The sequence below is a fragment of the Molossus molossus genome, unplaced genomic scaffold (assembly GCF_014108415.1).
Source record: "Molossus molossus isolate mMolMol1 unplaced genomic scaffold, mMolMol1.p scaffold_m16_p_19, whole genome shotgun sequence".
Classification (NCBI taxonomy): domain Eukaryota; kingdom Metazoa; phylum Chordata; class Mammalia; order Chiroptera; family Molossidae; genus Molossus; species Molossus molossus.
In genome coordinates, this window is record NW_023425354.1 from 35,449,844 (window position 1) to 35,461,914 (window position 12,071).

At 51.8% G+C, this 12,071-nt stretch overlaps 1 protein-coding gene across 1 annotated transcript in view; it reads left to right on the top strand.

The window, feature by feature from the left end:
* ASIC2 (acid sensing ion channel subunit 2) overlaps window positions 1–12,071 on the top strand; it is a 954,837-nt gene that overhangs the window by 59,614 nt on the left and 883,152 nt on the right. The window lies entirely within an intron of this gene.

A 12,071-nucleotide genomic window follows, 5' to 3' on the forward strand; every position in this document is an offset into this window, starting at 1 on the left:
ATATAGGCTGTATCCTTCCCTTTGCCCTAGGGATGGGGGATCAGCCAGCCCCTCCTAGTGGAGTCTGAAGGCTTTCTCCTAGAGCCTCCCCAAACCCACAGCCAGAGGTGGGCACAGATCAGAAGTAAGCATCAGAAGAGGCTGGGTTAGGGTGGACAAGACCTCCGCCTATCTGGAGAATGTGTGCTGTCTCCGGGTGAGACCCCAGTGTTGCAGCCAGAATAGGGAGTGTGTATGTGGGAAGCAGGGCATCGCTCAAGGTCTGGAGGAGGTTGTCCGAATTTGGGGGTGGTGTGTGTTAGTCCACCTTAAGAACTCATTTTTCTGCCCAGCTGGCGTGGCTCAGTGGTTGAGCATTGACCCATGCACCAAGAGGTCCCTGGTTTGATTCCCTGTCACGCATATGCCCAGGTTGTGGGCCTGATCCCCCAGTTAGGGCCATGCAGGAGGCAGCCAATCAATGTTCTCTCTCATTGATGTTTCTCTCTCTCTCTCTCTCTCTCCCTCTCCCTTCTTCTCTCTCTAAAAAATCAATAAAGAAAACAAAAACAAACTCATTTTCCTTCATGGCTTGAGTCATTCCATAAAGAAACAAAATGCAGACTCCTCCAAGGCATGAGCTGGGTTGAGCTGTGCGAGGGGGTCCTTCTGATGGAGGGAAGCTGGACACTTGGAAGGTGCAGCTCTGCCCTCTTGAGTGTCTCTTGCCCCTATATCACATGGGCGTGGCTGTCAGAAGGCCTGGTTCAGATTCCGGTGTGCTTCCTCTTGTACCCTGCAGCCTCCCACCCATCAGAACACCAGATCTGCAACTGATCTCCTGAATGGTCTTCGACAAGTCACTTCACTCGGAAATAGAATGGGCACTGTGCTTTTCAACCGCTCCCTCGTCCTAGAGGACATTGGGAAATGTGCTGTTGCTGGGTTTATTCCCAGGGGAGATGCTAAGTCTTCTCCCCATGCCAGAGAGCCTCCCACAAAGAGGAATTGTTTCCCCTGATATGCTAGCAGTACCCTCAATGAGAAGACCCATCAGCTGCGATCTTGTCTGTCAGGCATAGCCCTGTGACATAATACCTGTGCCAGCCGTGTGATACAGCTCTGGTCAGAGGCTGAGTTGTGAGGTTAGCAAGTTGGGGACATTGACCTGGAGGAGCCAGGAGAGCCGGGAGTGGGCTGACCTGGGAGCTGCTTGGTGTTAAGGGCTGAATAGCCTGTTACAGCAGCCATGCCTTCTGGGCTTTCTAAAACTGAGCATTAAAGAGTGATGTGGGTGGATTACCCTGGAGCTGGGAGGTAGAGGCAGGTGGAACCACGGGGATGCTGGGAAAAAGGCAAGTAGGTCTGAGAGCTGTGAGATTGGAGTGCAGTGAGGGGATGAAACAGTCATTGAAGAGAGTGATTCGCTGTGATCAGCTCTGTAGCAAATGGGGTCTGGGGGCCTGGGGCTCAGCAGGGAGTCGGGGGAGGCATATCTTCAGGTGCAGAATCAATACTGCATCTGTCCCTTTTAAATTCAACTCCTTCTTCTAATAAGCCAAGTGGAGCTGGGGTGTAGGGGCTTGTCAGTCTGAAAGAGCCTTTGGCTCATCCATTTCCATAGCAAAGGCAGGTAGTTTAAGGGAATCAGATCATTACTAAGCCCCGAGAGACCCAGGGCTCTTTCTAACAGCTGTATACCTGGCTGTCACCTTGCTCTTTACAAAGCCCTTGGGATTGAGTGGAGGAGTTACTAATAAGACATTGCATTGTTGCTCACTATTTGGCATAATCATAAATGTCACAGTGTACCCTCTGTGAGGGCAGGCATGGTGGCTGCCCCTTTTGTCACTGGATTCAGCACCAAGGACAGAGCCTTCATAATTATTGGTTGACTACATGAATGACTGCCTGCGTACTATGAAAATGGACTGTGGGGAGAAAGAGAAGCGTATCTCTTTATACTCCTGCCTTCAAAACATTCTTCCTGTTGTAGGAGACAAGGCACGGAGTAGCAGAGGAGCCCAGGTTTGAGGTTAAGCTGTCCAGTTCAACCCAGTTCAACCACTTTACCATTTGTGACCTGGCCTGATGGCTTAACTTTTCTAAGCCTCATGTCAAAAATGTAGCAGTAATGATGGTGGAAAAGGATGTAGTGAGATAATCCACGAAGTGCTCAGCACAGGGCCAGGTGTACAGCAAGTGCTCAGTAAGGGGAAGCTGTTGAGGGCACGGCCAGTGTGTGGCCGGGTGTGTTCCTGCAGGGAGCTGGTGACAAGCTGGATCAAGGACACCCCAGCATTTGTTCAGGGGATGACCTGAACAGCGTTTTCAGGAGTCCACGGAAAAAGGAGCAAGGAGATGGAAAGTGCAATGAGCTTTTCACTAAACTGAGCTTATTCCATTTAAAGGACAATCCTTTTGTATGATATATTCTTCCTTATTACTTATCTTGGCCTTAAAGTACCATTGTTTTGTGCCATGATGATGAGATTAGAAGGCAGGCTTTAAAAATGTATCCCCACCTGGTAAAATAAAAGTTTGTGGACCGATGCTGGTCCATCAAAAAATACCTGTACATGAAATCCCCATACCTACAGACCATCAGTCTTGCTGACTCTGAGTTCTCATCTCTAGGAGGTGGAGTGGAGGGAGAGTGCTGGGAAGGGCAGAGGGGGCTGAGGCCTCTGTTGGTCTGACCTCAAAAAGGCTTCCCAGGGGAGCAAGAAGGACTTGCCCATGGCATTTAAACATGGCAGGATTTGGGTTGGCAGAATGAAGTGTGTGGTCATTCTTGGTGCAGGATACAACTTGAGCAAAGGCCTGGGGGTAGACATGAGCCAGGTGTGATGAGGGGTTGAATTGGAGATGTTGGGTCATGGGGAAGTAAATGATGGTCAGAAAGCCATTGGGGTTTTTAAGCAGGGGCAGGCCATTCTGAGAGTGGGACTAAGAATGGAAGACAGCTAAGTAATTGAGCTCCTAAGATTATCTCGCATACTCAGTACTGCCCTAGAACTAGTCTCCCCAATTATATAGAAGAATGTGAAGCTTAGAGTGATCAAACAAGGCGTCAGGGGTCATATAACTAGTAAGTGGCAGAACCAAGAATATAACAGGTGTTCAGATTTAAGACATTTTGAGAACTGGGGGTTCAGTGTAGGTGGAAGGAGATATGGCAAATCCTGATGAGTGAAGAGCTGGGGCGTGAGGGCTGGGAGTGGGAACTCAAGTTGGAGCTCCCTCATGCTGCATTTTCTTCCTTTGGGAAAGACTTTGATGCAGCGGGTCCCGGGTGCCATCCTTAGCACGTGCTTAATGATTCCTCTGTGGTGGAGAGAGAACATGTCTTGTTTATGCTGCTTCCATCATTTACAGGGAATGTGTGCATACAATACCCAGCAGCGCCTGCGTAAACATTTAATACCCAGTAGATCCCATTTCCCTATTATGATAGCTGGGTATTGGTTCACAAACTTTATTGTGTGTCAGTAAATATCTCCCACCCCCAGGTTCTGATTTAGTAGGACTGGGGTGCCTGGAGGAAAGTCAGATTTTTAACAAGCACTTAAGGGGCTTCAGTGCAATTGGTCCCTGGACCACACGTAGAGAAGCTTTGCTTCGGAAGGTATGTACCTCCTCCTGGGTTCTATATGCCAGCAGTTCAGGTCGATGCCTCCAGAGGATGCTAGGCAAAGACTCCCTTAGGTACAGGAGACTGAGACAATTCTTGGGCCCTTTGTAAAGGGCCGGGGCGGAGTATCACTCTGGGGCCGGGTGTCCACTGGGCAGGGACTAAAGAGAATGGGATTCTTCCAATTGATTCTAAATAAAAACCTATAAAAACGGTAAGCCAGACTCATCCCCCACGGCCACCATCAAAGAGCAGGTGTGTAGTTCACTGAGCCCTGGCAGGACCACAAAGGGCCTGCTTTGTTGCTAATGATATTGGGTAGGACTGTTCCCACGGCCACAGTTTGGTTCCTGTATCTAAAAATGAAGGGATTGGAGTTGGTGGGCCCTGAAGTGCTCAGGGTCCCTGATGCATTTGCTAATTCTCAAGGTCTCTTTCTAATTCCCATGAGACAAGACCCCCCCACTGCTAATTTGGAGGGGGTTGCCTATTATTCCCTTACCAGGTACCTTTCAGCCCAATGTCCTTATGTGGGCCTAGCCTGGGTCATCACTTTCACCGAGGGTGAGAATAAAGTGATTTGGCGAAGGTCATCCAGTTAGAGAGAGGAGCTGACCATTGTGGTCTCTGGAGCCAGCTTGCCAACGCTGAGTTTGTTCCGTTTTGGGGTTATTGGCAAGGATGTTTCTGGAGGGTTTTGTGTTAAGCGCTGGACTGCTGTCGCATGTGGCTGAGGAGTCACGGTGCACACTGCGTAACTCGGGGGGCGCAATCAACATTGCAGTCTGTGTGAATGCAACCCCCTGGGGTTCTGTGTTAAACATCCTGAGTGGTCACATGTGATGTCCCGGCTCTGTGTATCATCGTTGTGGGTATTTCTCTTTCCTTTTAAGTGTCTGTTAATGGTCCCTTTTAGGGGGGCCATCTTTGCATATTGCAGAAAGCCAGGTGGTTAGCTCTTGAATAAAGCCAAGGCTAGGGCGACAACTGTCTTCCGTGGGCAGACACAGGTGGTATTTATAGAATTCATTGTAGTTAAGTACAAAAGCCATTGGCTCAAGAGCCCATGATAGTGTCTTTAGGTCGGAACAAGCCTTCCTTGCCCTGCATCCAAGATGTTGGAGATTGACTTGGAGATTCTGGTGGAGGGGAAGATACTTTTCAGTTGTGTATAGAGGCAGAGGTCAGGACCTTTCAGTCTCCCCCACCCTTCTCCCAAATGCGTGGCACCCTTCCTGCCACCAGGGTCTGGGTGTGACCTGACGAATCGAAGACCAGGGATGGAAGACTCATCATGATAACTCACGTTCAGCCTGTCTTTATACACACTGAGCGCATCTCAAATTCTGCACCGTAGGTGCCTCATTCACTCACCCTCGTCCTGGCTCTGTGATGTTGCAATCTAATTTGCTGCTGGCTCTATGTAGGTATTGGGGGACAAAACCCAATGAAACATGCCCCTGTCTATAAGGACAGGCACTTGGAACGACCAACAGGAAACCCAGTGATTCTGATTGGCCATGAGATTCTTCAGTGGGGACATGGGAGGTCCAGTAGGGTCACCGGGGGGGGGGGGGGGCGGGCACCTGGTCTGCCTGGGGAGTTGGGAAGCCTTCTCTGAGAAGAGGGAGCCTTGGAGTTGAAACTTTAAGGGCAAGGAGGAGACTAAAGGGAGAGAGGGAGGAGGAGGGAGGAAGGAAGGGGAATTACAGGCAGTGGGAACATCATGGACAAAGACCCAGAGGCTAGAGGGAGCTGAGTGTTCGGAAAATCACACATTGCTTAGTATGACTGAGATGAAATGTCACGGGCTGGGTACGGGGAGAGGGAGTGGAAAGTGGTCAGAAAGCCGAAGCATGATGGAGTCTACATTCCATGCAAAGTGGTGAGAATTTCCATCCTGAAAATCTTGGGGACCTCCTGAAGAATTTAGAGCAGGCAAGTGACATGATCAGAATTGCATTTTAGAAATAACATCCTGGTGGAAATGTGGAGAATCGATTGAAGGGAGGTGAGAACAAGGGACAAAAGAGCAGTCAGGAGGTGACCGCGAGAGTCCAGGTGAGGTGCTGAGAGCCCCGAGATGGGACCGTCAGCTGTCCTAACACCCTTACCTTGCCCCTGGCCAGGGAGAGTGTCTTCCCGCCTTCCCATGTCTGGGCTGCAGCCGGGAAGGCTGCAGTTACTGGGGTGAGAGTGAGCTTCTCCAGGAGTCCGGAGGGAGAGAATCTGTGGGGCTCTTCCTGCTCCCTGGCCTGGAACCTCTTCCAGAACCAGGGTCTGCCCGGGTGGGAACCGAGAGCCCCTGGAGCCTGGGTTGAAGTGAAAGAGTACCACTTTGCCCTCAGGAGGACGAGCTCAGAGGCGTCCCGGGGGGCGTCTTTCTCCCAGGACTGAGCCCCTCCATTCATGGGTGAGAGGCACCACCAGCGCTGGGGGCTGCCCCCTTCTCCCTGGCCCGGAGCCCCTTCTCCATGTTTCTGAGGCAAGCACTTCACTTTCCTCCGCTCGTTCCTGCCTCCCAGGCCGTCCTCCTCCTGCATCTCCAGGGGCGCTGGCCAGTCCCCTTCCTATCATTCCACAGGGATGAGCTCCGAGGGCCCCAGACTGGCTTCTCTTCCTCGTGCCTCTGTGGCCGATTGGCAGAAGTAGGAGGTGGAGCGGGCACAGCACCCCACCCATGTGTTTCTTCCCCTCTCACAGGCTGTGCCCACCTGCCCGCGCCCAGGGAACGTGCAGTGTGGCACGATGTCAGTGAGCGGCAGCATCGAGAGCATCTCCTCGGGGCCAGGCACAGTGCTAGGCACTGGGAAATGCGGATGATTCAGAGCCTGACTGCTTTCCAGGAACTCACTGTCTGGGAGAGGGAGCTGGGTGTGCAAATACTTATGATGACACGTGTCTCCTGGGGAACAGGGAGGAGCCGTAGGTCTGCCTGCCTTGGGAATGGAGGACCCGACCAAGGAGGTGGTCCCATAGCTGAGCCTGAAAGTTAGCAGGAGGGCCTTCTAGACAGGAGGCACGGGCAGCAGACACGAAGCTGTGGGTGTCATCAGGGAGTCACTCTGGCCCTCTGGGACTCTTGTCCAGAGTGTCCTGAAGGAACGAGGGGGGCTGCAAAGTGGAAGGTGAGACCGGGTTCGGAGAGTCCTTGGGAACACTGTCCTGGAGTCCGGGGAGCCACAGGGTGCCCTGATCAGATGTATGCTTAGGGAAGATCGCTCCAGAGCCAGAGGCTGGGGGCTCTCCTTCTGGTCACTTAGCTTCATTATCTCAAAAAGGCTCTGCTTCAGGCCCGGGAGCTTCGGAGGAGGTGACGGCAGTGGGCAAGGAATGACAATGAGGATGCAATTAACAGTCTCACAAACAGAACAGGCATGCAAACACCTCGCCGCCAGGGTGGAATTATGCGCGAGGGGGAGGGAGAACACGCATCCTTCCCCTAATAGCTCTTCCGCTTTCATTAGTTCTGACAGCGGAGGCTGCCTGGCTGTGTGTTCCATGGCAACCGTTTCCAGGAAGAGCGCGCCGGGAGCAGCAGGTTCTGAAGAGTCTGAATCAGCCCGAGAGCTCCGCCAGACAAAACATCTCCTGGCTGGCTGCACAGCCTCCTGGGGCCCAGGGGACAGGGCATGACATGGGCAAACGTCCCCTGTGGGGCTGGTGGTGGTGACTTCAGTGCAGGAAGCCCAGCTAAGGCTGCCCCCTTGGGCGGGCGGGGCTGCATCTCAGGAGAGGTGCCCAGGGCCAGGGGTTCCCAAACTTTGGACCTCGGGCCTGTGACCCCAAGAGACGAACAAAGTGGGGAAAGCAAAGCGACCTACCGGGATTCCTCAGCGTCTTCTCTATCCCCCTGAGAAATGCTCAGTTATTTCTCTAATGTGCCCGCACTGGTAGAGCGGAGGGCGAGGCTGGGAGCACTTGGCCTGGCTCTGATCCCAGGCACGCCCTCACTGGCTGCACGATCTTGGGCAGTGTCCGTCTCTGGGTTCGGCTTCCTAGGTACCCCGCATCCCAGCCTAGTCAGAAGGATAAATGGGAGAGCCCACAGAAGATGCCCACCTCCCCTGGCTGGGTAGTTCAGTTGTTAGAGCACCGTCCCGATATGCCAAGGTTGGGGTTTGACTCCCCATCAGGACACATACATGAAAAACTAAAATGAATGCATAAATAAGCGGAACAACAAATCGATTCTCTCTCTCTCTCCCGTACCCTCACGCGAATCAATCAATACAAAAAAGAAGGAAAGAAAGAAAATGCCCACCTCTAGATCTGGCTCTCAGCAGGTGCTGACCTTGTTCCTGGTTGGGGTACAGGAGGTGCTGTGGGAGGTGCAGGCCACACTGTCGGGGGAGGGAACTCCGGCCCGGGGGCTGTATAAGGCTCCATAAATCAATACCGGCGAACACCACCCACCTCACCAAATTCGCCTGACCAAATATAGCGGGCTAATTTTTACGTTGACCATTTTGTATGGCCCGCGAATGATGTTATAAACATCCAGATGGCCCCTGGCAGAGCAAAGGTTCCCCAGCCCTGCCTTAGATCCTAGCCGGCCACCCGCGATGGTGCCTCTGCTCTCCCAGCCTTTCCTCTCCTGCATCCCTGTGCGCCCCCCTTCCTCCTTCACTTTCTGACTGTATAGTGCAGGGATGACGGTGTGGGACAAAGCAAGAGGCTTTGCTCTTGGCCTTGGGAGTCCAAGGATGAACGGGTGTGGGTGCCCTTTGGGGCTCTGGCCCTGCTGCAGACGGAGTGCGTGGGGCGGAGACCTTGGAAGTGCAACGGGGAAGACAGCTTGTACACAAGGAGGACCCTCGGCTCCTGCCTTCGCTGGGGCCTGCGGGCTCTGCAGCAGGCTCAGGCACTTGGGATGTGTCGGTGGACGAAGCAGACGCTGCCCTCTGCTCTCAGGAGCTTCCAGGCCCCATGGAGCCCGGCCGTGAGCAGTAGGTGCAGTGAAAGGTACATAGGAAGTTAGAAAGGAAGGAGGGCTTGGGAAAGGAAGCCCGAGGGGCAGGGCTTGGAAGTGTTTGTGTGGGAGACAGGCCGTGATTTTAATCTGGGACACAGCAGACCTCACTGAAAAGGCGGAACGTGAACAGAGACTTGAAGGAGGTAAGGGTGTCTGAAGGAAGAATATGTTGGGCAGAGGGAATGGCCGGTGCAAAGCTTCTGAGGAGGAGCATGTCTGGGGAGTACTGGGCAGGCCAGGGTGGCTGGGTGCAGTTAGGAGGAGGTGGTGGGGCTAGAATGGGTGGGCTGCAGTGACTTCTCTCTATGGTGCCAAAGTACTGCCTGTGGCTTGGGAGGGCCTCATGGTGGGCAGCCCTCTGTGTACTTTAAATACCTTAAAGAAAGGCTTTCACAACTTGAAAGGTGTTTGAAATCCACTGGTTGAGTCTTGTACTGGTTGGGGAACAGAGCCCCAGTGGAAGACATGGAACTCAGACCGAGGGCACCTGGAGAGAGCCATGGGAGGTCTTGGAGTCGACCCAGGGCCTGAGACACACACAGTTCCCATGGGGTCACCACAGCTGGGTCCCCATGAAACCCCCCACTCCAGCTCACCTGAGCCTATGTGACTTTGCCTGTGCTATTGTCTTCTCCCACACGTGTGCATGGTCCTTCTCAGTTCAACTTTCCCCTCCTCTAGGAAGCCACCCTGCTTGCTTGAGCCAGAAATGCATCCCTTTTTGAAATTTGATAGCACTCTGAACTCCAGTAGCCCCCAAGTAAGTCACACTGTCTTCCTGAGCCTGTGTTTCATGCTCTGTAAGTGCCAAGGCAAGTTACCTGCTCATAAGGCCAGGATGGAATTTGATAGTCTACGTGATACCTTAGGGTATGGTCTGGCACAGGAGAGGCGGTCAGTGAATGCTTATTAAGTAAATAGATCATGACAGGCTTTGGGGAAGTCCTCATCCGTGGACCTTCTAACCAGAGTGCTCCATAGTATGGGCTTTGGAATAAAGAAGACCCGGGATCAAAGCAAATATCTTACCATATCCGAACTTCAGTGCCTGCGTCTTTTATTTTTTTATCCTCACCTGAGGCCACTTTTGAATTTATGTTCAGATAGAGCAGGAGGGCGAGAGGAAGGAAGAGAGAGAGAGAAAAACACCCACGTGAGAGAGACACATCGAGTGGTCGCCACCCACATGACTCCAACTGGGGCTGAGGACAAACTGCAACCGAGGTACATGCCCTTAGTGGGAACCGAACCCGGGACTCTCTGGTCCACAGGCTGATGCTCTAAGTGCTGAGCCAAACTGGCCAGGGCCAGCGTCTGCATCTTTTAAAGGGCAATACGAATGAGATCCAGGATTCTTAGGAGGATAACGTTACATGTACTGCTCAGCAGCACAGGCCTTGCCCCTTGGGATGGAGTCCTGTGTGGGTGGAGGCATCCCGGGCAGCAGTTCTCAAACCTGCGTGTGCATCAGTCACCCGGAGGGTGGATGGAACACAGATTGCTGTCCCCCTCCACCCAGAGTTTTTGACTCTGTAGGGCTGGGGTGGAGCCTGAGGCTCTGCATTTCTAACCAGTTCCCAGCTGATGTGACGCTAGTCCTTGTGAGATCGCTCTTGAGCCAGTGTTGTAGACCAAGATGAGAGCTGTCGGAATAGAAGGAGCTGAAGACCATGTGTGGGCTTGATGTGCAGACAGTCCAGAAGGAGAGATGCTTACCCAGAAGGACGCTAGTCTTCCGGGCCAAGGAGTCAGCTGACTTCTGACACCTGGGTGGCCAGCCGCTCTCTCTCCAGCTCCATGACATGCACTGAGATTCATGGTCCACCGAAGCCGTCAACACAGACCTCCTTCCCCTTCTGTCCTTCCAGCTGGACAACTTTCAGCCTCTGGGCCGCTAGATATTCTGAAATGGAGTGGGTTATAGGACGGTAAAGGAGGTACGCAAGAAAATAGAAAACCAAAATAGACAGGAAGTCGAAATTGGCGTTTCTAGGTTTGGAAGCCTTCCCATCATTTCTCAGAGGTAGCTGTCATCCTGGGAGCAATTTGAGTCCCCGGTACTTGAAAACGGCCCCATGAAAATGAATGGATTCTCTCTCTGCTACTTAATAAAATCCATAGACTTCAGCCCCGTGTTCAGACCCTGTGTGACTTGGGTCCAGCCAGTGCTAGCCAACCATTAAATCTTTCCCGGCTCCCTGTACTTTCTTCCTGTGGTTTTGCTCTTACAACTCATTCCAGCTGAAATGTCCTCTGTCCCATAAGGTCCTAGCAAAATCTGTCTCCGTTTTTCTGTTCTGAGTTAGGGGTTGACCAATTCTAGCCTGTGGGCAGAATGCAGCCCGCTGCCTGTTTTTGTAAATGAAGTTCTTTGGACCAGATGCACCCATTCATTCATGGGCCGTCTGGGGCCGTTTCGTGCTACAGTGACAGCTGAGTAGTTGCTGACCCTCCTGTCGGCAGTCTAAAACACTGGCCGTCTGGCCCTTAATGGGAGGTTTGCTGACCCCCTTTCAAATGCAGTGTTGTTTTCTCTGAAACCTTCCCGGATCCCAAGCAGCGCGTTCATCTGGCTTTCCCCCGACGCCTCCCATTTCTTCGCTCTGCGATGGTATTACCTGTCCGAACAGTTTTCCGTGCATATTTTTTTCCCCCATTGTGGCTGTATGTTTACACTGCTGTCTCTTTAAGATCACAAATCTTAGTGCCAGGGCCACAAAGCTTATATTAAATGAAATTTCTTGCCCTGGCCGGTTTGCCCAGTGGTTAGAGCGTTGGCCCGCAGACCAGAGAGACCCGGGTTCGGTTCCCGCTGGGAACATGTACCTCGGTTGCAGTTTGTCCTCTGCCCTGCTTGGGGTCGTGTGGGTGGCAGCCACTCAATGTGTCTCTCTCACGTGGGTGTTTTTCTCTCTCTTTCTTCCTCCCTCTCTCCCTCCCGCTCTATCTGAAGACAAATGCAAAAATGTCCTTGGGTGAGGAAAAAAAAAAAAGAAATTTCTTGAAGTCATTCGTAAAACTCCCCCCCACTCCAAAGTAGGAAGCAAGTTAAATGTCTAGGAGTTGAAAAGGGGTCAAATAAACTATGGCATAGCCATATGAAGTATTATTATTGCTTTTTTTTTAAGCAAATAAAATCACTTTCTTAGGATGTGTAATGGCTGGAAAGAAATTGGTCCATCACATAAAGTTTTTAGAAAGGATTCTAACGGTGTAGACAATACAATCCTGCTTTTAAAGTAAGTAAATAAATAAATATGCAGATGAATTCATTTAAAAGGCTGAAGGAAATACACATTTTTATTCCTCTCTAGGTAGAGGGTTATGGGTGATGTTCATTTTGTTATTTTATTACCTTATACATTTTTCATAATAAGGATATATTGCTTTTAGAACCGGGGGGAAGTACAAGTTATGAAAACAGTAGCAGCTGGCTCTGTCCTGGCTTTGCTACATTCTCACACTGTGGCCTCAAAAATCCTT